This window comes from Zeugodacus cucurbitae, chromosome 4 (assembly GCF_028554725.1).
Source record: "Zeugodacus cucurbitae isolate PBARC_wt_2022May chromosome 4, idZeuCucr1.2, whole genome shotgun sequence".
Classification (NCBI taxonomy): domain Eukaryota; kingdom Metazoa; phylum Arthropoda; class Insecta; order Diptera; family Tephritidae; genus Zeugodacus; species Zeugodacus cucurbitae.
In genome coordinates, this window is record NC_071669.1 from 47,220,547 (window position 1) to 47,248,254 (window position 27,708).

At 31.8% G+C, this 27,708-nt stretch overlaps 1 long non-coding RNA gene across 1 annotated transcript; it reads right to left on the reverse strand.

Annotated features, from left to right (window-relative positions):
- LOC128921623 (uncharacterized) lies at positions 1-27,708 on the reverse strand. The gene is made up of 2 exons (XR_008471053.1): positions 27,570-27,708; positions 1-463 (listed from the first exon to the last, which is right to left on the reverse strand). It is a non-coding gene; the product is annotated as an uncharacterized LOC128921623 (long non-coding RNA).

Genomic DNA, 27,708 nt, shown 5'->3' on the forward strand with positions numbered 1-27,708 from the left:
ATTCACGAAAAATATGTTGATATTTTCATTATGAAAACCGAAAAATTTGAAGCAAGAACGACCTCCTAGAGATCATAGAATTTATTTCTTTTAAATACTCTTCTAACTCCGATCTGTCTTAAAGCTGAATATCTCCCTGAATTCTCTATTCGCTCAAATTGCTTTATTATACACAAGATTAAATGGTCAACACATAATTAGTCATCTTAAGTACCTAGTTATCCTAAAACTACTTTTATCACTAAAACAAAGCAATTTTTAAATTCACAAACAAATTTATTTAAATCCTTTCTTTATGATATAATTTTCATCTACAAAAAACATCATTTGTTAACTCATTATTGTTTTTAGTATCATTTCTAATTAATTTCTCTTATTTCACGTCATTTTCATTATTTCTTACCAAATTTAAGTACTTATTCTCACTTAGTAATTTAAACCAATTTTGGTCGAACTCGCTTACCTGAAATATAAGAAAAATAAAAGGCATTAATTTAATTGTACCATTCAGGTATATTAAAGTGACTTAAATGCTATTCGAATTTTATTTTTACACTACAATAAACACTACTTAATTACTAGCTTAAACCTATTACCATTTTAAACCACCTCAACCAACAAAATTTGACTTCATTCTCATGGCAAATGAAAGCAAAGCCAAGGATCAGTACAACAACTTTTCTGAAAGCGCACAGTTATCGCTTCTAAACTGTGTGCTTAACATGCACAGCATGCATACAATTAACAAAACTAACAGAAAATTTGTCAGAATCGTAAATTTAAACCAAAAATCTACAAATATAATTAAGTTTGAAATTAGAGACACTTGACAAAGCGAGCAGACACGCATAGCAAGACAAGTAGATGCACAGCACTTGCGTTATACTATACTTATATGAGTACATACTCAGATGTGTATGAGTACACTCATGTGTACATATGCTTATATAGGTATGTATATGTCTGTTTTGTTATGTAAATGAAGTTGACTTAATTCAAGGATACGTGTTAAGCGAAATGCCACTGCACATACATGCAAGTGAGACACCGCTATGCTTGCGGCGCTTAAAACTTGTGGTAAAACTCAAACAATGGCACACATACATTAGTGTGATGTGCGCGCAAATAGGTAATCATTTGCGAGTTGTTGACATTATCTACAAAACAGCTGTAAGCTTAGGTAATCATATGCTACCACAAGCTATGCACACATGTGACAGATTTAGGTTTGTCCTTCAGCGTTGTAATTGAAAGTGATGAAGCTAATCGTTTCAAAGTGAGAATGGGTTCCAGTTTTTATATGTACTAAAATTAACTTAAATTATGTAGATCGAACAAAATTTTTTTAGTACTCAAGTAACATTTCAAGACATATGTATGTATTAGGTCTACAACTTTGCTTCCGCCGTTTTCCAATAGATGTCTCTAGGGTCAAGCACTGGTCGATTAAATCGTTTTATAGCGATCTTAGACAGTTGTGTCAACATTAACCCAACAAAATATTTCTCTACATTTTTCTCAATTGAAAATGTCACTTTTTGAGCCGAATTCTCGACATTTGCGGGAACTTTTGCTTTTCTTTTTTAATTCCAAGAAAGCTGTCCCAAGTGAGGCTGTCCCAAGTGAGAGAGCATGTCGCGAATGGTTTAAAAATTATACTTCTTTGAGTCCATGAATTTCATACACAAAAAATAATAGTGCTTAATGCAGAATTTATTGACGAAAAGCACCTTATAAGATTTCCATTTATATCGAAGGGTCTCAAAAACAGTTCAAATCCAGTTTCAAACTGTTACCGAAACATAATAGTAGTTTCTCAGAAACATGTTTACTTGTAAGAAAGTCTTTCAGAGCAGACAGATATTTTTAATATTTTAGACCTAAATGGTTCTTAGGCTTGATTCGGTATACAAAATCATTGTAATTCAAGCGAAAAAAATAATAAAACTCCCAAACTTCTTAAAAATAATATTATGCACCCTTCAAAAAAGTTTTCATCGTATATTTTTGAGGATATTCCTAGGAAATTTATTTCTACCAACAACAAATTTCAACGGTAATGCGGCATTACCGTACATATTAAAATTATCGCATTTATTTTTTTAAGTAGTCAAGCGCTTGCACAGCTGGCAGTAACTGTAAACTCAATGCAACGTTGCATTCGACGATGACTTTCAAGCACATTTTTTCTACGAGAGTGTGTACTCCTCATTTGCTGAGCAAAAATCGTGACAGCGAAGCGAGCAGAAAATTTGGCTGACTGCTAAAGTTTTAATATTAAATTTGTTGTTGTTGTTGTTGGAGGCAACTATATGAGCACCATGGCAACGAAGGTACGACTAGGCGGAATATGCGGCAGGAAAGTCAGTTTTACGAGGGGGCCGGAGCATTTTAGGCGCACACGCAGACATACATAGCAATATAATTCAGTAGGAAAAACAAATATCGTTTACCCGATGACGGCACACTAAGCTGACACACGGATATACAAAAACAGTCTGATATGTCTGTATGGCAAAAAGTGGTCACACGGTGGCATACCGGCATGTTTATGGAAAAAAAAAGCGCTACCAATATATATGTATTTACGGAACACATACATACCTTTACATATGTATATGTATTACAAAAATGTTTGTTGGGAAAAAGCATAATTCAAGCTTTTAAAGTTAAGAGAGAGCTAGAGCGAGAGGCTGGAGGGTGCAAGAAATGACTGCAAGAAGCGTGGGCGAAGCAGCTGAGTAATGTTCGAAATGGATTTCGAAAACTTTTTGGTAAACAGCCAAAAAGCGCATGCGTAGCGCAATAAGCTTTCACGAGAGCGAGAGAGAGCTAGAGAGAGAGAAAAAAAGAGAGAAAGCGAAAGAATGAGAGTTACACTCATAACTGCTAATTTGGGCAAACACTCATTCTTTTCTACTTTAAACAACGCATACTCACTCATTGAGGCGACCACGTGACAGCTGATTTTGCCAGACACTTATATACACTTTACAGATTTACGCTAGCGCTCAGCTGTTACCACAAAACGCTTGAGGGGTGCAAAGTATGTATGTAATGCAAAAAAAAAAACAAAAAATAGCAGAGAGCGCTCGCCTTACGCTCTGAGTACGCCATACCGTTATAAATTCCACAATACACATTTGGTAAATATTCGAAAATCGTCCTTCGAATTTCCGGGTTTTCGCTTGCCACTTTGACATTTTACACACGCTTCGCTGCGCGCTTCCCAGCAACAAAACAAAAGAGAAAGGGCGCACACAATACAATAGCAATAAAAAAGCATGCGAAAAATGTAACAATGCCTGCGGCCGGAGGGAGGGCGGTAAGAGGCCTGATTGATGACATCTATGTATTTAGTCTGAGGGAGAAGAGTGGTGGGGGTAGGCACAATGATTTTAATGTTCTGTTGCCATTTATGGTTACTTTTCGATTGTGTGTCCTGTTTACAGTGGCCTCTACAACAATAACAACAACAACAATAAATCGTGACAATAACAATACATTTACAATAGACAGCGAGACGTCGCACACACGGCATCAGTTCAGTCAGCGCGGCGGCCCACAAGTAGCGGTCTTGAAGGTGCTCAACACACACACATACATATACAATATATTTGCTCGAGTCTGTAGAGCCTCACACTCGAAAGGACATTTGGTGTACTTTGATTTATTTCGTGTGTGTGTGTGTGTGTGTGTGAGTGTTTGTAAATATGTTCTGTACACAATTCGAATGCAATATTCCAAAATATCTGTGCGCCTTCTTGTCTTCTTTTGTATTGTATTCTTATTGTATATGTTTTATATGCCACACTGTATTTGTTTGTATGCTTGTCGTTAAATTCAAAATCACAATAGTGCACTTTGATGTCAGATATGCATATATATACAGTATGTGGGTAGTATATGTAGTGGCTTCTCTTTTATTTATGAAGATATGTATATGTAATGTATCAGTAAGAAATTAAGAAGCATTACAACTAACAGAGATTAAGTCGAAATGGTCGTGGTCATATTAGATATTCCACATTTATTATTGTCCAAATAAAATTCAGGCTTTAATGTTTTTACTTTTGAGTGTTGCACAAATATAAATATTTTTTGAGAGAATAAAAATTTTATGATATCATTTATTTTAATTTTTTATTTGTGTTTTTTTATTCTTAAAACTTTCTACAGAATCTTTGGCCCTACGCTCCAACAGGAGTTAAAGTAAATTATATAAATATATATTTTATTCTTAATAATTTTGGATCTTCATTTTTCATTTTCAGAGTTCGAGAGTTATGAGAAATATATTAAAATGAATTCATTTTGTCTTAATAACTCTCCTTTATTGACCAACAATATGTTTTACCTTGGCGCCAAAATGTAGGCAACATTTCCTTACAAACATAATTTTAGTTAAAATTCGCAAGTAAAATTTAATAAACAGTGGATTATCAACTATAAATAAGAAGCTTTATAAAATGTTTGAAAGCTTAAAATAAAAACAAGATTATAAAAGTTAGGAAAAAGTAGACATTTTCAACAAACGAAAACCAGCGATTATCAAAGTTTCTAATAAAGATTCAAAAACTGTAAAAATAATTGTTTTTTTTTTATTTTTCTCAAAGAATAAGAAATTTTACACATAATTAATTTTCTGAAAATATTAAAATACAATTTGTTTTTTATTATTATACAAATGTGTATAAGAATCTTAACTGAAATAAATTGATTTAAATAATAATAATATTTTTTTTAAATAAGCACCTTTAAAATATTCAAAACCAACTTGAACTTGTTTGAGTTTTCGTGAGTTTTGAAAAATATTATTTTTTAAATTTCGAAAATTACAATTTCCAACATTTTCGTTTCCCTAGTGGTTTAATAAAAAATGTTTAATGATTTATATAAAATATCATAGCAGTAATTTAACTATCGAAAACGGTCTGCTGAATGAGTTTAATTTCTCATTTTTAATTCATAATCTATGAATATTGCTTAAAGTTTTAAAACACCTTTTTTATTTTAAAAAATTTAAATTTTCTAAATTGTACATTCTAATTATCTAATTCGGGTTTTTTCTCCAAAACTATAATTTTATTATTTAGAATCATACAATTTTTCAATGTGGGTCAAAGCGCTTTAAAACGGAGCACATTTATAATTTTACAACAATTACCGTTAGTTGATTTTTCTGCATAACGAACTCTAGTTTACAGTAGAAATATAACAAAATTAATTTAATACAAATTGAAATCTCATCGAAGGTTTGAATTTTTTTTTAAGATTTAAGGACAAATTTGTTTCCTTCAAATCTGATATCCGGCCTTGTATAACAAAATAACTATATAGGAGTACACTTAAACCGCCTGCAAACATGTGCACCGATTCTCCATTGTATTTTGTTTTTTGCATTTTTTCAATTTCACTAAATTTTATGTCCTTATGCAAACACATACACAAACATAAACATATACTCAAATATAAACATGAATGTCAGCAGCGAAATACAATTGTACTCAGACATGTACTACAAATTCTCAGTGTCTGCCTGCTACAGCGACGTATAGGCCTACAATACAGTCATCATACATGTACATATATATTTACATATGTACTCGTATTGTTTCTGACAGACAAGTTACTCGGCGAAAGCCATTTGGCCTCAAAGCCAACAAAAGCAACCAACCAACCAAACTTTCTGAGTAGTTGAGTTGCATGGCAGTTACTTAGCATGGCTTTCTCGTTGGTAATCCTTTATGCGCCATTTTAGTGGAATTACTTTTAAATTATTCGCATTTCATTGTTGTGCCTCAGTGTGTGTGTGTGTGTGAAGACATTTACGTGCGCCTGCTTGCAATTGTTTGGTGAGTGAAATAAATTTGTATCAATTTTTCACGCTATGTGCTATCAGCAGTGTGGGTTAAGAGAGTGGGGGGAAGGGGGTGGTATAATTTAGCAGATGAAAATTACTTTATAGCTCGGTAGAATGCTTTCGAAGCTTAAGTAATAAATTTTGATATTTATTTGCTAAAGTGCGCTGTATAAATTCGATTAATTTTAAGTAGTTTTCTCTTATGTGTTTCTATTGTATATAATAACTGTTAGAAATTCGATAGTAAATCGATGAAAATGAAGGAACACTGTATGCTATTATTTGTTAGGGTTTATTAATTTTCGGTAAATTAAAAAAAAAAAACAACTTTGAAATTAAATTTCTTGAACAAAAAAATAAAAAAATATTAATAAAAAAATATTTTAAATACCATTAATGACCAAAAAATATATTTTTATGCTTTTAGATAAAACAATTGAAATTAGAAAAATATTTGATTTTTTTATAAAAATAAATTATATTTTTTCCATTTCATTGAAATTTACAAATTTTTTTTTTTTTCTTTTTTCGTTTTGTAAGAAATTCAAAAATAGTTTCTATTACCAAAACATTCATCATTCCAATCAATTTGCACTTTTACTATTATTATTTTCCCATTTTCGTCATATTTATTTTTATTTTCATTAATTTTGTTTCTATTTTAGCCTTCAACACTTACTTCCTTATATCCCTCTTTGTTTTCCTGCATTTCAATAATTTTATTTTTTTCTGATTTTTTCCAAATATATAATATATTTTTTTTCAACATTTATTTTGCACATTTTCTTTTTCTATTGTTCTACTTCCGTTACTTTACCACCGCCGTGCTATCTACTTTCCTACGTAATTTCCTTGCAACGAAAGGAAAACAACAGCAAGTGGCACACATACACAGACACATTCTCTATATACATACGTACCTATATATATGTGTTTGTACAATCTATTTAGTCAAGCATTCAACCATCCATCACTTTGGTGCAAGCGAACCGAACGAACGAACAGTCGTCCTACAATTCTACTTCTCGAAATGTACAACAATTTATAACTGTGAATGCACATATATGCAACTAACACATAGCTAAAAGCCTAGCGTAACGGTTACGGCCCACCACAAGACATACCCTTCAATCGTCACCCACCTCCCACCAACAGTCGACAACTTTAAATGGCATATTTGCACTTTAAGTTAAAGAAATTGAGTCAACACTGCTTTGATTGTGTGTGTATGTATGTATGTATAGCTGTGCTTGTGTTCACCAAATGTGTTTGTGTTCACCAAATCCTTTGCTTTCGTTAATTCGCTATTATTTCTTTGCCCATTTTTGTCTGAAAACAACATTCTTTTTCGCCCTAAATTATATTATGGATTTTTATATTAAACGCACAACAAAAACAGCCAAACAAATACGAATAAAAACAACAACAACAATTGCCTGTGTGCCTGACACCAAAACAATAGCGAATACATTATATCGAGTCGCAGCTGCAGCACGCAAAGCCAGCGTCTGATAACATAGTCGAGGACATTAACGAAGTCACTCGCTTACAAACACACACACAACCACACAGGCAGAAAGGAAGAGACTCACGAAGTGCTGGTGTTCATGCCTTGAAGCGGTGGCACGCGGGCTGACTTAGTTAAACATCTTCCGGAAACAACGCCTCGAGCGCGCAAAGCAAAAATAGCGAGCGCAGCAAAGTAAGAAAGACGCTGTCAAATGCAAGCTCGCACTTATTTACATATACACACAAGTATGGAAGTGTGTGTGTGCTTGAAAAAAAAAAAAATAAATCACAAGTAGCGCTCATATCGGTAGCAGTTCGCCACCGTAGTCGCTTGTGGTTGCTCCTTCAACATTTTCATTTGTCTCCTTCTTCTGTGCACATTCGTGACTAGTTGTGCAGTTTTTTTTCGCCGCTCGCACGAGGCAGAAGAAAGAATTTGCAAAAAATGGCACAGAAAATTGGTGGGAGTCGCGAATATTTAACCTAAATTTTGTTGCTTTCTTTCTAGCGAGCGTTTTATTTATGTGCTGAACTGTGAGGAATTGGCAGTGGCTTATATACTTAGGCACATGTGTAGTATGAAACATATGGAATGTATGTATGATATTGATACTTTCCGTATCGGAGAACAAACTTCGAAAAAATACCAACAACAAAGTTTCCAAAGGTTGCAAATAAAACATAGCTCATTTGAAGCTTCATTAAGATTGAAGATTTTGGATTACTCTATGCAAATTAGGACTTTCGGCAAGCTTAGCAGGCAATTCTAATACTATGGTTAGAGTACATAGCTCAGATTCCCTTAAGATTAGCTAAGAAATAATCTATTAAAATTATCTAATTTCATTTGTATTTAAATTGTTAATGTAAACCTTAATTGCATGCATAATTACCAAAAAAAATTTGTTCAAACCTGACAATTCTGAAAAAAGTAATAAGAACTATTTTTAGCTTTCTCCTTTTGCCTATTTTACCTGCACAGAAAATCAGAACTTCCGATTAACTGTATCAAACACTAATTTTGTATAGTAAATTGAGCGTGTGTGAACACAAAACTTTGTCACTAAATTTCAAATGACTATTTCAATATTATATCGAATCTATATATTTAAATGTCAATTATGATCTAAGTATTTTGTTCCTTTAATTCCTATTACTAATATTAAATGACTTAAATAGTGATTGGGAATTTCATAAATATGAGAAATAAATTCAAATATAGCACGGAAAGCTTTTTGATACGCTCTTGTAACGTCAGCTATGTCTACGTTACGCCTTAAACACGAGTTTAGTATTAAACACCACGCATAAACTCGTACATAAACATGGAGTTTATTGATAAATTTAGTTTTTAACATTAAACACCACTCACAAACTCGAAATGTATTGATCAAATTAGGTTTCAGTGTTAAACACTACCCATAAATAAGAGTTGATGGACAAATGAAGTATTAAGAATTAAACACTTTTCATGAACTCGAAAATTTATTGATAAAACTAGCTTTTAGTATTAAAAAATCACTCATAGGCATGGTTTTGGTTGAAAAATTTTGCTTTTGGCATTAAACATCACTCATAAACATGGAGTTTAACCTACCAAAATCGGCTATACTTCGACTTAGGCATACTTTTTAATATTTTTTGAGATACAATTGTGTTTCGAAGTAAAACTTGACCTCGATGGGTCTTAAACTCAAGTTTATCATGACACCCGTATGTACTGAACTCGGAAGGAATGAATCATGGAGCATTAAAACGCGTTAGTGAAAAATGATCATCATAACTGCAAATCTTTTCTATTACAAAGGAATAGCGATCTTCACATGGAACCGGATGTCGTTACTTAAATCGACGATTCTGGTAATATTATAGACTTATTCCGACCCTATGGTGTATTGTCATTAAGTTGTTATGAACATACAGTGAAAAAATCGAGTTTGCTATTAATAAATATATCAAGCGATTTACAATAGAGATATGTAGCTTAATTAATGAATAAAAATGTACTTTAAAGACACTAAAATGCAGCTATTTTACTACAACTATACAACTTATTTGCATAAATCCAAAAATAACCTAATATATATTAACAAACAAACAAAAATAACACATACACAAACGAAAAACACTTCCTTTCAAAAAATAATAATAATCATGCCTGCACCATTTTCATTTCCTGCCACGTCATATCTATGCTCATTTGTGCTTTCGTGTCGCTTTCAGTTATTTTTGATTGAAGAGTTGGGCGAACGGCATTGATTTAACAAATTAGCAAAGTATGTAGCATGAAGTAAGAAAAAACTGGTAAACATATAATGAGTAATTACCACCGGCCGACTCCAACTGCTGGTTCCAAGCACATGTGTAACGCAAGCATTTTTCGCTCGTCCTCAAACACAACTCTGCTCTCACACTGTGCCTGGAACCATAGATCAATTTTATGTCGAAATAATGTGCTTTGCATGACTTCAATTCGCATTAAGTGTAAGCTGGAAGTCAAAGCCAACAACTGCCAAAGCACAAGTGATTTCAAGAATAACGTCACAGGGAGCGCTTTGCCTCCAATATGCTACCTTATGTACTCGTATGGGCATAAATGAGACACATATAAAGGTTTGCTTGTGTATTCTTGATTAAATATGTTTTGCTTGCGAAATATTCGGGCAAACAGACTCGTGAATTCCACGAGCTGTTTGCAAATAACTAACATAAATATTTACTTGCCACATGAGAACGTGCGAGAGTACTGCCATCAGCAGTTACTATAAGACTTTGGATATAATAAATAAATATGTATGTATGTGTATATATTATGTAAATATATGTGCCAAAAGGAATATGTAACCCAGGCAGAATTAACAAAAAACCCTCGAGAATTCTTGAAAAATAAAACTTCAAGAATTTAAATATCCCAAAAAATTCTTCTATCTTTCATATAATATAAGTATTGAATATAATTTCTTCTAGATTACATATAATTAATTCTCGATAACATATAAATATATGTAGATTACATGTAATTACTATCGATTACTTCTGGATTACATATAACTTTTTCTAAATTACATTTAATTACTTTTAAATTTTAAACAATAACTTCGGGATTACATATAATTACTTCTAGATTACACATTATAACTTCTAGATTACATATAATTACTTCTGAATTTCATATAATTACTTCTAGATTACATATAACTACTTATGGATTACATATAATTACTTCTAGATTACATATAATTACCTATGAATTACATATAATTATTTCTCGATTATAAAATTACTTTTGAAAACGTTTAATCCGCAAAAAAGAATTTATAGGTTTATTTTCATCTCATCAAAAGTTACTGTCATAATTGCAATTTAACTTTTCCATAGTATGCTTCTCCACCTACACTCTGTCACTTCCGTTAACATCAAACAGTCCTAAAGTGCCGGCAATTCAATGCTCATATTTTATTTAGCACTTTTTCTGTGCGCTTTTTTTCGGCATTCGCTTGCCGCCGCGTTTCCCCATCGGGTATGCATTGGCATCCGTTTTGGGTCGTGTAAACTTTGACTTTTATCGACATACTGATTTGTTAACAAACATATGCATATTTACCGTTAACTAGATAGCTACGCTGTCTGCTTGGCCTGCCTGTCTGCCCGGTGATATTTTATTTACGGATGTTAAGCGCATAAATAAACATCGGGGCACACACACACACAGAGGCACACAGAGAGAACTTGCGCTTGCAACTGTGAAATGAAAAACTTCGAACGACCACGAGCCGCCGCACACGGGAGCCATTTTACAGGCTCTCACACCCACACTCACACCGGCAAACGGAAATAACTTGCATGTTCTCGGAGGTGTGTGTAAAATATAGCACAATTGCTGCTGATATATGAGCCAAGGTTCGGGTCTTTATTGACACTTGAATTATATTATTTATTTAAATATTTATAAAACTGTTGATAAACAGTTAGCGGAAGTAACGACACTCTCAGAGCCTAAATATTTATTCGAAAATATTTTGGAATTTCACAGTTAAGCCGTTAGTCACATAAATAAATAAATAGTTTTGGTTTCGGCATGCCACAAAGCGGCTATTATCGTTGGGTTAACAGAAGTTAACGAGTTTGCGTTTTATTTGTTTGCTCTAATTTTTTTTGGAAGGGAAAATAAATTTATAATATTTTCTTTTTGAATTGTAAGCATAGTTATTATTATTGATATTTTGATATAAATATTCAATGTTGTGTTTAGTACTAAACTCAAGTTAATCACACAAAACTTTGACTTTAACTCACCTTAAACATTTTTTTTAGTTTATACAATTTCGAAAAATAAAATGTTACAATCATGAATTTTACATCACCTTAGAGAAAAAGTGTTCGTAAACCCAAAACCTTAAACTCGAGTTAATTGTTCAAAATGGGGTTTAGTACTAAACTCGTTTTTATGACACCAAAAAATATTACATTAACTCGTCTAGAAATAGTTTGTTGGTTATGGAGATACAATTTCAGAAAACACACCAAATCATCAATTTTAAACTCAGTACTTCTTGAACACCCAAAGAAAAGTACCATAATTGTTTGTGAACTAAAACTCTCAAATACGAGTTTGTACATACAAAAAATGTCGAATGCAGCTTATGATCTTATAAAGTCCGCTTATTCCTTAATTGTTCGTAAACTCAATACTTTGAGCTCGTTCTTGTAACTATGAAAAAATGCAGTTCGATCACTTAAACAATCTTTTGAGAATATAACATATTATAATTTAAATGAACACTAAAGCTTAAACTTGAGTTTAAACGAATCGCAAATGCAGGACTAATACTTTCGCTCGTAGTTTTTTGCACTTTGAACCGTATTATTTTTCAATTCATAACAAATTTGCTTTCAAGGGAAAATAGGGATTTAAAAATGTATTTTTTGTAAAAATTCTAACCGCGAATTTAATAATGAAATTGGAACAAATATATATGTATTTAACTAAACCAAACAAGCTCAAGCGTGCTCAATTAGCTGTGAGTTCGCGCCAAAACAACAGCTTGACCAGTCAGTCAGACATTCTACGATTGTGGGTACATATTGCACAAACGATTAAATATGCAAAAGGTATGTTATTCATTTATAACCCAGTAAACATTTTTATTATTTTCGAATATATTTTTGACAATTTTCAAAAAAGGTTTTCAGATCAGAGAGTTCTCTTATCATTGAATACCATGTTTCTTTATTTTGAAATATATTTCCTACCTCCAAAGTTAAGTTGTTATAACTTCAGCTTTGAATATCTTTTGGCCATTAAATTAATTACTTTATTACTACTCATAAAAAAAAATTTAACATTGCCATAATTGGCAAATAACGTACGATTTTAGAATAAGCTCGAGCCAAAACGAGTTATTGAGTAAGATCAAGACATTTTGTACTTATATGAAATTTCAATCTTAACGAGTTTTTAACGAGAAAAATATAAATTTAATTTGAATTGCCAAATAATATGCAAAAATTGCCGCATTTCATTCTAATGACACGCTCAGTGAATTCAATGTCATATTTATAATGAAATATATAATATGTTTAAAAGCGGTGTTGTTGAGTTTTGTTTTTTATTTTATAATTTTTTATAAATCGCCTAAGGTGCAGAAATGCTTAGAGATGACTAAATTTGACAAATTTTATTCAATTGTTCTAATTGTTCAATCTTATCAGATTCACCAACATAATAGCATTTCCACACCAGAGATTAACGCCGTTTTTATGCCAAATAATTTCTTATTGTATATTCTATTAAGGATTAAGTTATATTTTCTATTATTTATTTTGATCAAAATTAACTTAGTTTTAAAAAAATATATTATAAAAATAAAATAATATATTATTGAATATCGAAAAAAGTAAACGTAATTGAAGTGAATAATGAAAATATTCTGAAATCTCGAGGTTTGGGATTTGAGGAACACACGAGGTATTGACTTTGGAAAGCTTAGAATTTAATTAAAAGGAAATAGTTTTTTAAATAATATTTATTTTTGCCTCGTTTGTCGAATTAAATCCGAAACTAGACGACTCTCAATATTTATCTTTCTCTATTACATTGTTCTTCAGGCTGTATTGCTCTTTGTCCCCAAATGTAGGCAACATGATTTTATTATACAACGCCTAAAGGAGAGCAGTGTTACTGAGTTATCAGAAAATCGATTCACCTAATTCAATTTGCCATACGTTTATTTTTAAAATACAGAAAAGCATACGATGAAGTTTTAATATTAATATATTAATTTATTTTTATAATATATATATTTTTCTTTACTAATTTAATACTTTTTTTCATTTTTTTCATTTATATGCAAAATTTGTTGTTAATAATTCTTAAATGAATAATATATTTTTTCATAATTCTATTTAATTCTCCACGGCACATAAACTCACGCGTATTCGAAATGCTCAGTGTAAAAAAATGCAAAACAAGAAAAATACACACGGCATACAAAGTGTCGCCAGACAAACCACAAAAATATACATATGAAATAATAAAAAGAATTATAATATTATTAATAAATATATGTTTCGCTTTGTTATAAATAGCAATGAGCCTATGCAAGCAGATATGAAAATACATTAAAATATATGTATATAAATATGCAAGTGAATTTATAAATATAAACAACTGAAATGAGTCACCACTGTGATATGCAGCAATAAAATATAATATTGCACTAGTAAATGCATAATATTTGTTATTAATGTGGCGAATTAAAAAATAAATGAAATTTTCAAAATGCGAAAATTTTGAACATTTTTAAAAATTGGATTTTTTAATATTATTTTTTTTTAATGAATTGTTTTGAAAATATAGATTATATTTGAAAAATTAGATATTAACAAAATTTTAAAATAATATAAAAAATATATATCATTTTCCTTAAAAAAGTTTGCAAACATCTGGCAAGGACACAATATAGCAAATGAACACTTTAAAACACGCAATATTTTCAATTCCCCCTTTTTACATTAATATAGAGCCACAAAAAAGGTTTCTTCTATGAATAGAGAAAAAAAAATATTTTTTTTATTCAAAGAAAACCACTTAAATAAAGTTAGCCACTTTCCATTTCAAGCGCAGATATGTATATAACTTCAAGTGAATATATATTTCTATGAATGTATCTATATTCCCCCACCAGCAATATTCTTTTCAAAATATCTCAGTTGCAAATTCACACCAACAATTCCACGCCGCCGCAGCGCACTCACTCACTGCACATTTGTATAATCTACGCGCTTCGCTTTCATTCGCAATGCGCTTCAAGTGGTTCTTTGGCGCGGCATGAATGCGCTTGAATGGCCATTTCGGCAACTAAGCATTTTGGCCACGAAATGAAACTCCCTTAGCCACAGCACAAAATAACGGTACATTCGTATATGTGAGCATGAACTTTCACTCACACCCCCGCAACAATACTGCAAGTGTGGCAACATCAACGCGCCACTGCAGCCACTTAGTTGTCTCGCACAAAGCGCGTGACCAATTGAAATGTGCCATTAAAAAATAATAGAAGTCATAAAAATGATAATTATGGCAGCACACAAAAGCCAACGCTTGAAGTGGTAAGGCAGAAGTGCTTTGAAGACTTGGGTAAATAATGAATTTCTGTTGTTGTTGGTAGTTGCTGTGGCTATTTCTTTTTTGGTTAAGGTGGAATTGGTGCGAATGGATTTTGTTGTAGTTATTGAGTCATGCTCTTATGGTACATTGCTTATACGCCATGATGCGCCTATTTTGAAGTTTTTTTTTTATTTTGGAGAGATGAAGTACGGATGCGTTTAAAAATATTTAATTTTATGATTTGCATATTAAAAAAAGTAAACGTTCTTGAAGCGAATAATGAGAATATTCTGTAACATCGAGGTTTGTGATTTAAGGAATACTCGAAGTATTGTTCTGGAAAGTTTAGAATTTTATTAAAAAGGAAATATTTTTCCAAATAATATTGATATTTGCCTCGTTTGTCGAATTAAATCCGAAACTAGACGACTCACAATATTTATCTATTGCTTGTTCTTCAGACTGTATTGAACTTTGCTCCCAAATGTAGGCAACGTGATTTTATTAAACAACGCCTAAAGGAGAGCAGTGTTACTGAGGTATCAGAAAATCGATTAAGCTAATTCAATCCTTCATACGTTCATTTTTTTAAAGTATTAATACAGAAAAGCATAAGATGAAGCTTTAATATTAATCTGGTGGGACCTATTTTTTCAGAACAGTTTTGTGACAATTCCAATACAACTTTCTTTTAGTAAAAATATATGTTTCCTCTAGAAAATATTTCCATAACTAATTATATGCTCATTCATGAAAGATTAATATAAATCTTTAAAGATTCATATACAAAAATATATAAGTGAAAATCCCCCTACTAATAACCATAATGATTTAGTTGCTTGTCAAACACATAAAATATTATTTATGAGCTTTCAGCGCATATTTCAGTAAACAGATAAACTGAAAAACAAACTTAAACTTGTAAAAATTAACTACATATATATATTCATTGTTTCATAAATCTGTTGAAAATCTTTGCACTAAAAACTGTCACAACGCTTATGAAATACTTCTGTAGTAAATGCATGTAAATGAAATATTTCTGAAACATATTTAAAATTTATTCCACTTTGCTGGCAAAAATTCACATAGAAAACATTGAAATCACATTTAGCAAGTGAAACACCAACTAATTAATTTTATGAGCTGACACTGTCTCTTACTGTTATAACGACGAAATTTGAAATTTATGATTTTGTAGACGAATCGTTCAGCAATTATCCAGCAAGCGAGACAAGAGTAATGACGGTATTTAAATTTCAAATTAATTGCGCGAAAAAAATATGCGAATTATGTGAAAATTTATGTGTGGAATTTGCTGTTTGATGTGCAGCATTTCTGTGTAAATATAGATAAATGCGCTAATGTCAGGCATATAGGAGGCGGTACATGCTTTTTAAGCGGCATTAAAAAGAATTACGAATGTAAATTAATTTTTCGGTTTGGTAGATAGCATTTTGCATTTTAGAAGAGAGAAAAATTTATTGAAAGCCTCTCTTTTCGTTAGTAGTAAAAATTTAATTTAATTGAAAAAATTATTAACACAATTGAACTTTCCTAACTCGAATCACCATAATCCACAAAAAACATCGAATTAGAGAGACTTTGAGTTATGAAAGGTAATTTGTAAGAACTTTGACTTCTATTGCCAATCCAAGAGAAGCTCGAATTAGGAAAGTTCAAATGTATTTTCCATTAAGGGGTTAGGGGTAGTCAGGATTTCCAAAAAATCAATTTTTTCTTCATTTTCGTTAAGAGTAATATATTAAAAATATTCTCTGAAAATGAAAATGATTCGATAATTACTTTTCGAGTTATTCGACAAATAACAAAGAGGCACTCCAGGTTCAGGCACTCCAATAAACTAGTGGCAAACTTTGCAAGTTATGCATTTTTCTCAAAATTATGTTTTTTGCACTGGTGACAACTGTAACTCGGTAACCGCTCAGTAGATTTTAATGAAATACATAATAGCTTTTAGAATACATAATAAACTCAGGCCTGATCGATAAATTTGTCAAAATTTCGATTTTTAAAGACCAATTAACTGTTGATTTTTTCCCGAAAATCTAAAAAAAATTCCTGAGGTCGCCATTTTGTTAATTTTTGTAAAAAAGCTTCGGATCAGGTCCAGGATTATCTATTTCTAAAACTAATTTTTTTTTTATACGATTGATTTTAGATGAATCTCCAAGGACTTATGATTGTCACCGCAAAGACCTTTTTTTGAAACTGGGTCAACGCAGACAACTATAACTTTGAAAATTATATTTTTTTTCAAATTTTCATGACTTTAAGTCAAAATATTGTATAATAATGCCATATTATTCCTTTTGTAAAATAACATGATTTAAGAGCAAACAAAAATTACTGAAAATTCTCAGTTTTTCTTGTCTCAGACTACCCCAAAACCCTTAATTATGATTAACTCGCCACGAAGTATGCTTCACCAGCCAACCAGGTTATATATTTTATAAATAATTTATTTCCTAAAAATTTAATATTTTACTTATAAATTAAACTTGATGTACAGCTTTGGTTTCAGTTATTAAGAATCCCTTGCATTACTATCCACAATAAATTGTCTCTTAAAAAATGTGATTCCTACCGCTGCCAAAGTTACCACCATTTTGTTTCAAAATTACAGTAAACAATTTTTGGTGATAAAGCTTCAAAGAGAGAAATTAGATTACCGCTTTCTTACTTTCATAAAAAATTGTCAAAGTTGGACCTATTTGAGGGCTCTAGGCGAGCCTAACTCCTTAATTCAATGAGTATTTATTTAAAATTTTTATCTGCTGCTCTGATTTCATTCAAAATTCAAAGTCGGAGATTTTTTTTAATTTCTTGGAAAAACAGTTATATAAAGTAATAATTAATTTAATTTCAAATAAAATAATTGCATCAAAAGTTAATTTTAAATATCAGTAACCTCAGTTAATTACAGCAACAATCATATATTTTTAGATAATAAGACAAATTAGCGGCACTAAAGCGAGTGAAACAACCCTTATCTGGCGAAATAAATTCTAAATAATAATTACTGTAACAAGTGAAAAGGCAACAACTGAACTTGGTAGCCGCTGCCGCGCTATTATTCAATCAGGTACTTGTATTATTGTTATTATTATTATTACATGTATGTACATCCCGACAAGCGCGCAATTGCAATTACTCAAGTCGCAATGACATAATCACGCAACAAATCAGCGGCAATAATATTTACGAGTACAGGCTTACTTATTTGCCATATAAACAGACACATATATATGTATTATATGAATATATATATATTATATGAATATATATAGATATATATATATATATGAATATATATGCACTCCACACTGTACGGTAAATTGTGTTGGCGCGCGCTTGGACCTCCGGCGACCTCGCCTTCAGCCATTGAGCCAATGAACCAATTGATCGTTAACCGCGAAGCAGGCGATTTCAAGTGCGGCGGCCGATGTCATATCACAATAAAAACACACACACACCCATACAAACACATACATATACATTCAATGGCTGACGAGTGTAGTAATTTCGCATGAAGGCAAATTGACATGGAAATACGAACGAATAACAGCAAATGCACAAAACTCTCAATAATAAATAATATTGTGAAGGGAAGAGTGCGCGTGTGTGAATGTGTGTGTTGTTGTGTGCGTTACAGGCACGTCATCAATTGTGCAAGCGCTTATGACGGCGCTGTGATGACCAGTTATTTCCACTAACTACCGCATATTCATTTTTTATTTTTTTTGTATTGCTTTTTTTAATTTTTTATGCTGATTGGATGAAAGGTCGCACGCAAACAAGAAAACGCACACACGCACACACATACATATGTATATATGAACTATTGCAGCTAAACACTTTTGTGGCAAAATATACACTTTGTATTAGCACAAAAAGCAGTCAGTGGGGGCGCTAACCAGTTTTGCATTTGCTTGTGGGAAAGCCCGCATACTTTAATAGCTGCACTCGGCTTGGTAGCTTTATAGCTCCTTGCTGCTTTTTCGTGCAAGTATTATCCATAGCCTGATTTCTACTCCTGCACCTTTGACCTCTATGTGTTCTGTGTGTTTGCATTCATTATTTTCTTGGTATTATCTTTCGACAAATGTGCTTTGACTACTGTTTTATGCAAATTTCTTTGGACGCCTACGTGTAGGCTAGAGTTGCGTGCAAAAAGTTATTTTTCAGCTACAAGAAATGTGAAGAAATTTGTGTTAAATAGGATAGTAAAATGAAAGTATTTTTTTATTTGTAGGGGAAGCTTCACACTTACTTACATGTGTGAAATAGCAGCGAAATGCAGGTAGAATGAAAATATAAAATTTTAAAATACATCTAAAATATTCTACCCATGATAAGTTATAAGGCCAATAAAACTTTGAGTTTGAATTTTTATAGATATTTCAGATACAGAATTTGATTACCAGATATTGTTTGCGCAGAAAAATTCTAGATGGCATAATTTGGTTACCTATATTAAATCATAGGGTCAAGGAAAAAAACTGTATTGTTAACAGGAAGATGACAATGTTTTCATTTCACTTTTACGCCAATTAATGACAGCATTTTTTGAAGCTAACTGGCAACCCAACAATTTATTTGGTCAACAAAGTTAGTTTTACATATTTTTTGGCATTTTTCTCGATGCCAGTTAATGTCAAAAAGTTTGGCATAGTATATCCAGTGAATTTGATATAGTATTGCCATTGAATTTGGCTTAGTATTGTCAATGAATTTGACATAATGAACATCGCTTAGCCTGTCTTCGAAATATATCCCTAATATGTATACAAATATAAGTGAAATAGGAATTAGAATTAATTTCGGCTCCAAGATATCCTACCTTTCATATATATGATCTCAACTTTTTATTTCAAAAAAATAATATGAGAACCAGGCTCAAGGGCTAACTACCGGGTATAAATTATAATGTCAATATTTTACATCGTAGAATCAATAAGGAAACCACATTTTAACTACATCGGAAGAACTGACTGTTACGTATTTCTGGGATGCACTACCCGTATATCTTCACAGGTTTCTTCGTATAAATATCAGTTATATCAGTTATCAGTATCCTTTTAAGTCATTATTTTGTAAACACTTTTTCAAAAGTCTTTTATATGAGATTATTATACCCTGAACAGGGTATATTAAGTTTGTCACGAAGTTTGTAACACCCAAAAGAAAGCGTCGGAGGCCCTATAAAGTATATATATAAATGATCAGTATGTTGAACTGAGTCGATTTAGCCATGCCCGTCCGTCTGTCTGTCTGTATATATACGAACCAGTCCTTCAGTTTTTAAGATATCGTTTTGAAATTTAGCATCTCATTCATAACTTCACGAAATTTGGTGTGAGTTATTATTCTTAGAAATAATTAAATCTCCGAAAAAATTGTTCAGATCAGTTCACTATAGCATATAGCTGTCATACAAACCGAACGATCGGAATCAATGGCTTGTATGGTAATTTTCGCATTTGACGTGATATCTTCACGAAATTTGACATGGATTACTGCTTAAGGTAATAATATAATCTCCGAAGAAATTGTTCAGATCGGTTAACTATATAACCTTAATGTTCCTAGCAAACAAGCGGGCTAAAAAGAATTAGTAAAATGTTTTCTTACGTCTTTAGATTTGCTTAAACACAGAGTTACTAAAAGAAATGCACCTGTTAAGGGTATATTAGCTTCGGTACAGCCGAAGTTTTTCTTATTTTTGTACAAACATTATAATAAACTATAAGAAAAACTAAGTTTTCACGCCCAAAATTTTCATATCAATATATTTTTAATTTTTTATAAATAATTTTTATTTTATTTTCTTATTTCTTCGATTTCCATAATTTTTGCAACATTTAAATTTAATTTTTCTGACAACTATGCTATGAAAAACACAAGCCTGTTCTTTCAGAAAATCAATAACATATCGACAAGCCTACTGGTAGATGGCGAAATGAACATAATACCTAATAATGCACTCAACATACAAGCAGCACGAGGAAGCATTTTTTAACATACATTGCATCATACCAAGGCATAAATACATACACAAATATACATACAAAAATACCTCTGAGAAAATGGTAATATTCAATAATCGGTCAACATAAGCGCATTCGTTTAGTGGCACAAAGGCAAAATCTCGAAAAGAAATCAATAAACGGTTGAATGTTGACCCACAGAACTATATGGGGGCGCTCATACTCATACTCACTTACATGTAGTTACTTATACATATGTACATATATATTGGAAAAGTGAATTTACAATGTAATTGAAAGAACCCGGAAATAAATGCGGGAAGAAGAATAGTTTCAAAAAAATATTTTCATATGAACATATAAACAGATGAATAAATTTCGAGAACGGTTTTATAAACATTTGGCATAACGTACAGTACCGATGTATTGTTTATAATCAACGAATACTACAAGTCGGAATAATAATAATATTTCTTTAGAATCAGTAAGACCAAAGGTCTTCATCGGAAGACTGAGTGCAGGCTAAATTGTTTTCTAAAGTTTAAAAGTGTGTACTGAAGAGTCCATCATAGAATATATTCCTTATAAATTAATCTGTTAGGATCATTTAGATAATATTTTTATACCCTGAACAGACAGGGTATATTAAGTTTGTCACGAAGTTTGTAACACCCAGAAGGAAGCGTCGGAGACCCTATAAAGTATATATATAAATGATCAGTATGTTGAACTGAGTCGATTTAGCCATGTCCGTCTGTCTGTCCGTCTGTATATATACGAACTAGTCCTTCAGTTTTTAAGAAATCGCTTTGAAATTTTGCAGATGTTATTTTCTCTTAAAGAAGCTGCTCATTTGTCGGAACTGCGATATCGGACCACTATACCATATAGCTGCCATACAAATTGAACGATCGGAATCAAGGGCTTGTATGGAAAACTTCCGCATTTGACGTGGTATCTTCACGAAATTTGACATGGATTACTGCTTAAGGTAATAATATAATCTCCGAAGAAATTGTTCAGATCGGTTCACTATATAACCTTAATGTTTCTAGCAAACAACACGGCTAAAAAGCATTAGTCAAATGTTTTCTTTTTTTTTTACTTACTTTTTCTTAGGTCTTTAGATTTGCTTAAACACTTAGTTAAAAGAAATGCCCTGTGAAGGGTATATTAGCTTCGGTACAGCCGAAGTTAACGTTTTTGTTAAAATATCCAACGAATTAAATAAGTGGCAATACAGTCAGATCTCAACTTTTTTGTTTAACCTAATTAATAAAAAATCGATTTAAAATTAAAAGTTGAATTGATTCAACATAAAAGATAGATTAAAAACCGTTAGGTGGTGCTGCTGTTTTATGTCAAGGATTTTTTAACGAGTTAAAATCTCACTGAAGGCTTTGAACGACCTCGATAACAACTTAGTTGCCAATCTCAAGTTCAATTTAATTTTGTGTGAATAAATATTTTGATAGATTCGGACTGAGGTTCCGTGGAAAATCGCTTATTTTTAACTTACTAAACTTACATCCGACAAAATAGTGGCTTTTGATGCTTTTTGATATTTTAGCGAATGCTCTTTTGCAGCTCGCTTAGTGTGCTGTAATAGATTATCATGGAACAACTTAACTGAAACTCGCCCTAAATGATCATTCACTCACTATGGGTTAAAGTAAAATGATCAAAGGTGATTTCAACTAGTTAAATATTATATGTTTATGTGATATGTAAAAATGTGACAATATTCCATATTCCATAAGAAGAATGCTTAAAAGGCACTCGCAAACAAATGTAATACTAAATAGCACTCTACAAAACTTGTCATGTTTACCTACATACATTTTGTCTGAGGAACACACAAAGTAAATCGTATGAAGTAGATAAGTGTATGTCAAAACAAAACAACAACCGTCTATAAAAAGTGGAAAAAGAAGAGTAGTAATACTACTAATAGCAGCAAAAGCCATTAGAATTATGATGGAGTAAAATGTTAAAGCGAAACGCTTGTCATTGTCTCGTCTCATCTCGTCTGTGATCGCCGTGTTTCTCGTCGTTGGCTTGAGAAATTTTGCTCGTTACTTGCTGAAGCGACGGCGACGGTGGCATGCGATTATTACGTTGCCGTTGGAAGATTTCATCAACTCTCATATTAATTTATTGCGCCACACAATTGCCAGCATACGGAGGCAATGGCAACAACAACAACATATATGTGTAGTAAACGACGACAAAACAATAAAGATAGTAGCAACAACAACTAGCTATAGCTTAAAGCGCGATAGTAACAGCAAAAGTGTGAGCAACAATAACAATGACGTTCGCTGTCTTCTATCTTCATTCATATGCGCTGCTGCTAGTGATCAGAATCGTTTAATGTGTGTCTTAAAGTGCTCGTTGGAGTAGATGTTTGTTTGTATATTTACATAGGTATGCATTTAAGCATATGTCATACATACATGCTCAAATAATTCCATTGATAATGTTAGAGATGGCATTGTTTAAATGATATTATATTGTTGTTGTTGTTGTGCTCAACACAGGTTTATTAGCTTTAATGACGTTTCCCCTGAGTGCTGGCGTGTACTACATATGTGTGTGTGTATGTAACGAGTGTTGTTACCGCATCGCAAAACAGTAGTAAAACAACAACAACAACTGTTGTTTATACACAAGCACTTCTAGATATGTAAGTCTGTTGTAGATAAACAAGTGTAACAATTTGTTGCAGCAGGTGCTGATAACAACTACAATTGCACTTATATATATATACATATAGACACATACATATATGTATATAGATAAAGTAATTAAATAGTTTGTATTATTTTGCCTAAATATAGTTGAATTAAATAAATAATATTTAATAGAGATTAGTTCCACTTCTAATTTATTCACACTCAAGTTGTCGCAATGGCAATTTGTTGCTACACAACAACAAAAAATATTTATTATACATATATATATATTTCATGTATATATATATAAATATATAAGCATTTGCGCCACTTAATCTTATCACCGGCACGTCGTTGCTATCAGCAGGCAAAATGACGCAGCGTATAACGTACTGGCTTTTTAATTGTACATATGTAAAAATATATATATAAATGGTTGCAGAGATAAATTATTTGGGCAATCACATGGAATTGGTGACGTTCGCGCCAATTCTAGCATTTCATCAGCGTGTAAAAATAAACCTGAGTGCTATTTGCCACTTTGATTTAACACACTTTTTGGAGTGCTGCAGTAAATTTTATATCTGCATACATATACACAAATATTAGATTATATACATATACATACATATATGCAATACAAAATATAGATCTGTATATCTTCAAACCTTATTGTTGAACTAAAAGCTATCAGTTGACAGTAGCGCACTTTTGCTGACAAAAATATTGAGAATATATATATATAATAAACATACATACAAACACATATACATACGAATATTTATAGGTGTATGTATATCCAAATACCCCTAACAGTTATTTATAATTATATTAATTATTTACCACCAATTGCTACTATTGGTACTTGAATTGCCGCCAATATGTTCATATGTGATTTAGATTGAATTTTATGGCAACAACGATTGGCTTCGATTGGATTGTTGTGCTTTGTAATGCAAGTTTATAGGCACATACGGTTATACGCGTATAGTTGTAAATGTATATATATACATATATGTGAGTGTGCGTGTGTCTGGTGCATTTGCTTTACGCACACGCCCATTAAAAATGTGGGTCATTTTGCAATGAGACTTTATTAATCTACAGGGCACATACGCACATACTTATTGTTGTTGTTGTAAATATGTAACTGTCAGATTTTGTCAATTGACGTAAACAATCAATAGTGGTCGACATTCTTTGATTGCTTTTAGTGGAATTTATTTGGAATTAAATGCATACATACCGATTTGCACTAAATAGAATTCTCATGAAAAGTATTTTAATTTATGACTAGGAAAAGTGCTTAAAATCATGTATTATTAATATCAAGTCTAGTAAAGGAAAAGCATAAAGTATTCCTCCAACGAGACTTAGTTAAGTTTAGTCATTTCATCAACTAATTCATTGACAACATCAAGACTAACTTAACTAACTTATTTAAGAATTAATCCTTTCCTTAGTTGACTTTTTCTTGACTTTAGTCAGTGTATGCTGTAGTACGTAATGAAAAGAGAGAAAATTTTAATTAAGAAATCTCGGTATAATACCCAAGGTTTTCCTATGGATTAATGTATGATTTTAAATGTTAATCTTTGAAACAAATGAGTTTTGTTGACTCAGATGAACGTATTCTTGACTATGGGGTTCATAGATTACAAATAATCGTCCTTATAAAAATAATCGTGCTTATAAAACAACGTCCAGAGTTCAGCCAGAGTTGATATGATGTTAAGGCATTAGAGATACGTTTTAATAAAAAAAAGAAATCTTCTAATTTGATTTTATTTAATCCAAGATTTAAGTATATGATAGTTTTGACAATAAGGGTTTCAAATGACACGGTCTAGGCAATGCACAGCAAGATCGAAAAGTAAACTTCCCCCTACCAAACTTTACACTTGGTATTAATGGAGAAAGCTTAATTAAGTTAAACAGCAGTAGTCAAATTGTTATCATTAATCTAAGTAGACTTTTTTAAGATATCTCAAAGACAAATAAATAGTATGGTAATTTTGGCTTGTATGAGTCTTATATAGTATGAGCCTTATATATAAGACCAAATATGATAAAATCTACAGGGTTCGAAGACTTCGGTTCCGCAGTTAGGCCATCATTAAGCCCATTATGCTCCCCAAAAGTACTCTGTAAGCGTCGCCTGATTAATATTTTTAGCAGCGACATCTACCGTAGATTTTTTATCAAAAAATTCAGCCAATCGCAAACAAAGAACGTATATCCTACGTCTTTGTCGCAGAGTGTCATTTGATTTTCAAGTCGATTTAAATTCAATTTAAAATAAATAGAGATTTTATTTTGTATGGTAAGTCGATCTTAATAAGCGATCGAGCAGAGGCCGGTAAATTGTCTAAAAAAGCTATAAACTACTCTTTGTCTTGCAGGTGGCCTCTTAGAGGCCCCTGTGATACAGTTTAGTCCTATTTTGTTCAAAATAAGAAGTGATTTGGTCTGTTCACTGTCAACATTACATTGGCGCAGTGGATATCCTTAATTGCTGCTTGGCTATCCACAAAATAGTTGATGGACCTTTTGTATTTGACTTTATTTTATACTTTGTTTTGAGTGACTACATCAGGTCTACTCTCATTTCAAGATTCTTTCCTGAAATTTAATATAAAATGGTGGCTGTGCAGGTGATTGGCATTTGAAAATTTACCAATATCTTTTTAAATATTTTCAAAACGTTTTCAAGTTTCAAAAGTTGAAAAAGAACTAAAATAATTTTCAAACGATATATTTTTTTTTAAATCCTCGACATTTGAAGATTTTTTTATCAAAAATTTACCTCACAATATTTATAATAAATTTTGCATTGTACAAAAAAATCAATAGACGAAATTGGCGTTTCCTAAGGATTAAGTTTTGAGAAAAATGCTTTTAAAAAATTCATGAGCTCCGCGCCTGAAGCAGGTGGCTCCTTCGGGGATTGATATAGGTTGCTTTAAAAAACTTCCATATATATTAGGTCTACAACTTTGCTTCCGTCGTTTTTTTTTTTTTTGTAAATTTAAGGCTTTTTTCATTTATGACAGCCTCACCGTACGTATCCGAAAGCATTCGATGAGCCTTAGCCGCACTTTTCTTGGAATTAAAAAAGAAAAGCAAATTTTCCCGCAAATGTCGAGAATTCGGTTCAAAAAGTGACATTTTCAGTTGAGAATAAGTTCGGGATGCAAACAGATCTCTACAAATATTTTGTTGGGTTAATGTTGACACAAATGTCCAAGATCGATATAAAACGATTTTATCAATCAGTGCTTGACCCTAAAGACATCTATTGGAAAACGGCGGATTTATTATTTTGAATACCTTTTGATAGCGAAACTAAAATTATTATTTTTTTTTTATTGTTAAAGAATTTATCGGAGTTCCAAAGAGTTACTTTAAACATGTGCACATGACTCGACAGAACAAATGTTTATGTTTTGTTTAAATATTTGGAAATTTTACATTTTATCTAAAACTTATTATTACTGCATAATGTAATGTATATAGCACACAAATCACACACAGCCTCCACATAACTCGTAATGAGTCATAGGCAAATGTACTAAAATGAGTGTGTATGAGTATAAAATATATAAAACAGTAAATTTCACATGAAATTCCAGTGAATAAACGCAAAATTTACGATTGAACAGAAATTTCGCGCTAACTGTTAAATTATCGCAACAATTAAGCTGAACGTGAGATATGAAGCCTTGCACTGATTTATGCATATCGGTTATTTATAATACACGCTTGACTATAGTTGTGCTACGTACATTATATACACGCATATAATTATTTACACTCGTAATTGTTGTTGTTCTTAGTAGTATACTTATAAAAAATATTTGTTTTTGTAATCTTATTTGCTAACTGTTCACGCTCAAACTCACCATTTATGCCGCTGATGAGTGGATAATTCCCATCCCGACCGCCGATTAGATTCTTTAAACCAGTTTCGATCAGTGTTGGGGACGATCGCTCCCGGTCACTCATTTTTTCATACAAATTTTAACGTGTGGGGGGAGCAAA